General features: G+C 42.2%; 1 long non-coding RNA gene across 1 annotated transcript; it reads right to left on the reverse strand.

Moving 5' to 3' along the window:
• Nucleotides 1-371: 371 nt before the first annotated feature.
• On the reverse strand, nt 372-2,341 carry LOC115582074 (uncharacterized). The gene is made up of 3 exons (XR_003984127.1): nt 2,131-2,341; nt 1,165-1,243; nt 372-479 (listed from the first exon to the last, which is right to left on the reverse strand). It is a non-coding gene; the product is annotated as an uncharacterized LOC115582074 (long non-coding RNA).
• Between the last annotated feature and the right edge of the window lie 2,346 nt (nt 2,342-4,687).

The raw sequence follows: 4,687 nt of genomic DNA on the forward strand, positions 1-4,687 counted from the left end.
CAAAATGAAATAATAACTGTACATTCACACAGTTGAGGTTGTGCTGAAAAAAAGGATACCAAACAAGGCAAGATAAACAGTTTTTAAGGTGAAATATAAAGGTATAATCAAAAGTAGCCAAAAACGGCCAATTATACCGCAGACCCCAGAGGGTTAATGCAGCTGTATCATCCAGGACAATCTGAGTTCAGGCTCAGTATCGGATCAGAACTCCGTATCTGCACAGACTGAATATTAAAGAACTCGGACTCGGATCGGGGTAAAACAAACCTGATCGGGACATCTCTATTAAATATTAGATGACTCTGTGAGGACAAAGAGTATTTATACACACATCAGCATCAGAGTGTGTGTGAGTGTGTACAGGTGTGTGTGTACAGGTGTGTGTGTTACCTGTTGCTTCTCTTCGTACACCAGGATGTCCAACATCTGTTTGAGTCTCCAGGGGATCTCTGTCTGTCTGACAGGACGACTGTCATCTACACACACACACACACACACACACACACACACACACACACACACACACAGAGCAGATGAATCTGATTGGCTGTGGAGCCGGCATGTTGTTATGGGAAGGGCACTGGTTCAACTCCCCTCGGGCCTCATTTATAAACGTTGCGTACGCACAAAAGAATGCGTACGCCACTCTCTACGCACACCGTGGGATTTATAAACTTGATGGAAACTGTGCGGTCCTCCACGCACACTCTGACCGATGCGTACGCACATAACTGGGGTAAAGAGAAACTGCGCCACTGATGGCAGGAGAAAGAAACGGGAGAAACTGTATGAAAATATATTAAAAAAAAATATTTCTAGATTATTCTCACATGTGTAGCAGATATTACCTAATAGATGGGTATATAAAGGCATGTAGCTATTTACAATGCGTTATGGCGCACAATGGCTGCTTCGGCACTGTTGGAGGATGTGGCAAACTGAAGGACACGGAGGGAGCGGAACTTCAGAGACCAGCAAGAAACCACGCCGTGCCGGTCCCGCTTCAAGTGCTCACAACAGTTTTATAAATGAGGCCCCAGGTCTGCATGTCCAACTGTCCTTGAGCAAACTGCTCCTGACGTGCTGGTGGGCACGGCAACCACCACATCAGTGTGTGATCACGTCAGGTGGCAACAGGTGAGTGTGTCTGCAGCTCCTCACCTGTAGTCTCGATGTAATAATTGGTTACGGATTTCCAGTGATCGATGAACGAGTCCAGCAGATCCACTGTGGGCTCCCTCTGACAGACAGACAGACAGACAGGTGGAGAGAGAGACGGGTTGTACATTAATGAATGAGTATCGAACAGAACCATCAGATTTTGTTGGACTTCACCGAGTCAATGTTAAAATTACACACACACACACACACACACACACATTCAAACACACATTCAAACACAGACACAAAAACATACACACACACACTCACACACACATTCAAACACAAACACAAACACACACACACACACATTCAAACACAAACACAAAAACATACACACACACACAGACACAAACACAAACACAAACACAGACACACACACACGCACACAGTTTGGACAACTAACTAATCAATTAATGTATCAACAGAAAAACAATCGGTATCTTGAGTGATGATCAATATTCAGTGAAATTTCAGTTTGTCATTTAATGATCCAACAAACACTCTGATTAACTGTTACCTCACATGATCGATATACTCATTGGTTATTGATCGATCAGCAGCTGGAGCTCACGGGTCAGAGTGATTCTTCAGTCTGACCCATGAGCTCTGGAGGGTCGTAGTGCCCCCCCCCCCCCCCCCCTACCTGTCCGGACCTGTCTCACCTGAGCACATTCCTCCACGTCGGCAGGTAAACAGGAAGCCAGCAGCAGGCTAACGTTAGCCGTTAGCTCCACAGTCACATTACTCTCATTAACTTGAGACAAACTGACGTCACTTTGCACAGTTCATCTTCACTGTTAACCTGTCTGTCTGTCCTCCTGTCCTCAGAGAGACAGACAGACTCCGTCTCCGCCAGCCTGTCTGTCGCTCAGTCAGCCTGTCTGTCTCTCTGAAATGTTACCGAACTTTATAACCGAGCTAACAGAGGCTAACTGGGCTAACGTGAACTAGCTGCTTACTCACCGTCTCCAGCGCGTGCAGCAGCATGCTGGTTAGCTTACTGAACGTCTCCATTCTCCCGCCAACACAGAGCGACACCGACTGTCCGTTGACCCGGTTTGACCCGGTTTGACCCGGTTATTTGCCAGTGATCTGCCGGTTTACTGCGACATGTTGTCACCTAAACTGACAGCTGACGGCTCCGTCAGGTTACAGCTACATCCGGGGAGACGTTTCAAAATAAAACAACACATAGCAACTACATTATAGCACATCCTGTTTAATGATAAAAAAAAGTTATTGTGTGTGTGTGTGTATATATATATATATATATATATATATATATATATATATACACCTACTATTTGGAGGTGAACCGGGAAGCTGAAGATGGATGGAATAACACCATCTTTCATCTGACCTGTCCTATCAAAATCGCCCTGTTTAAAATGTTGACAACAACAAAGCACGGATGAATCACTTGCAGTGAATCCTTCCCTCCTCAAAGCCACTTCTCACTTCTTCCTCACATCTTTGTCTTTGGGAAACCTTCAAAATGAAAACGGGAGATTTGGGAGAGTCTACACAAAAACATTTTACAAAGGAGGTCAAGCCTATTTTCTTCCTTCAAATTTCTTACAACTTTTCTTCAACAAAACTCCTATTTTTGTCCATCATCTGTAACTGTTTTAATATTGTTTTTAATATTATTGTTTTTGCTAATAGTTAATAATAATCTGTAAATAGTTATTTATGCTGTAATTTTGTAAATAGTTGTAAATGTTAAGACCTTAATAATAAAAGAAAACATTCAATCCCTAGTTGTCCCTGAAAAGTAGCACTTGATGCTGTTTGCTGATAAATTATACTTAAGATGTAAATACTGAATGGAATAGACAACTTGTAACAATAGAACAAGATTTTATTTCATGAATTATATAAAATGAACAATTATGAACAAATAATTTAAAAAGAACTCATAAATTAACTAAATAACAACAGAAATAATGTCAGGATTGACCTCTGGAGCAGAGAAGAGCCATCATCATTCAAACCTGCAGCTACTTTGTACTTGTTGTTTAAATGGTCCCGCTTGTTTCTGGCCTGCTGAGCTCAACCTTCCCCTGCAGGCCCGTTGTTTCCAGAACTGTTCTGAACACTGAGAGAAGCAAGAGAAAAGGTCAACACAAGATCACATTAACACAGGGATGCACAGATTTGTGACATCAGGACAGACACATGGGCTTTTTATTATTAATATATCATTAATGATTACCATACTTCCATCCAGCCGGCGGAATGTTTCGCCCTGTGAACAAATGTTGTTCTGACCTCGGACAGTGATGAAGCTCTCTGTTTGCTCCCTAAAACACAATGACATGTAAAAGACGGTTAGTGTCACTGTCAACACACAAAAGGGTTCTAATACAGCAAAAAAAATATAATCATCATAAGGATAATCCTAAGCTTAGCTCTTTATTCAAACGTTTAACTAGACTTTACAGTGTTACAGTCTGAAATAAAGCAGGGATCACAGCCTGATGGAAATCTGTTCATCTTGGTCCATTTATGTAAACCGAGTCTCTAACATCTCCACGGTCACAATAAGATATAAGATATAAGTCAACCTCTGAACGTCTAACGTTTGAAAGTGAAGCTTTTAAGGCTTCAAGCTGAGCATTACCAACGTGTTTTACCTTGAAGTTTAACATATCTGGCGTTGGATGTTCAAAGGAGTAAAAACCAAGTTTAGACCCAATACTTACAATTAAATACGAGATTAAGCTTATTTATTTCTTCTCCTCGGCCGCGCAATGAATCTTGGGAAATGTGAGACCATGAAGTGTAGTAGCAGTGCAGCGTCCAAAAACAGGTACAGGCAGGAAAACATTTGTGGGGTGCATCTGGAGAACACTTTGAATTGGGACACCCTTCACGCAGCTTTGTGATGTAATTGCACTTCAAAGGCGCACTGGAAGTGTGCAGACCCTGAACTGGGACACAGCTTTTATATGTCTATGTATGGAACGGCCAGCAGCCACAAATGCATATGACCATATATGGGCAGAGTCTTATCCTGGGTATACGGAGGTCGATAGCAGTTAGTTATCCTGGGTATACGGAGGTCGATAGCAGTTAGTTATTCTTGATATACGGAGGTCGATAGCAGTTAGTTATTCTGGATATACGGAGGTCGATAGCAGTTAGTTATTCTGGATATACGGAGGTCGATAGCAGTTAGTTATTCTGGATATACGGAGGCTGATAGCAGTTAGTTATTCTGGATATACGGAGGTCGATAGCAGTTAGTTATTCTTGATATACGGAGGTCGATAGCAGTTAGTTATTCTGGATATACGGAGGCCGATAGCAGTTAGTTATTCTGGATATACGGAGGTCGATAGCAGTTAGTTATTCTGGATATACGGCGGTCGATAGCAGTTAGTTATTCTGGATATACGGAGGTCGATAGCAGTTAGTTATTCTGGATATACGGAGGCTGATAGCAGTTAGTTATTCTGGATATACGGAGGTCGATAGCAGTTAGTTATTCTTGATATACGGAGGTCGATAGCAGTTA

This window comes from Sparus aurata, chromosome 5 (assembly GCF_900880675.1).
Source record: "Sparus aurata chromosome 5, fSpaAur1.1, whole genome shotgun sequence".
In the NCBI taxonomy this organism is placed as follows: domain Eukaryota; kingdom Metazoa; phylum Chordata; class Actinopteri; order Spariformes; family Sparidae; genus Sparus; species Sparus aurata.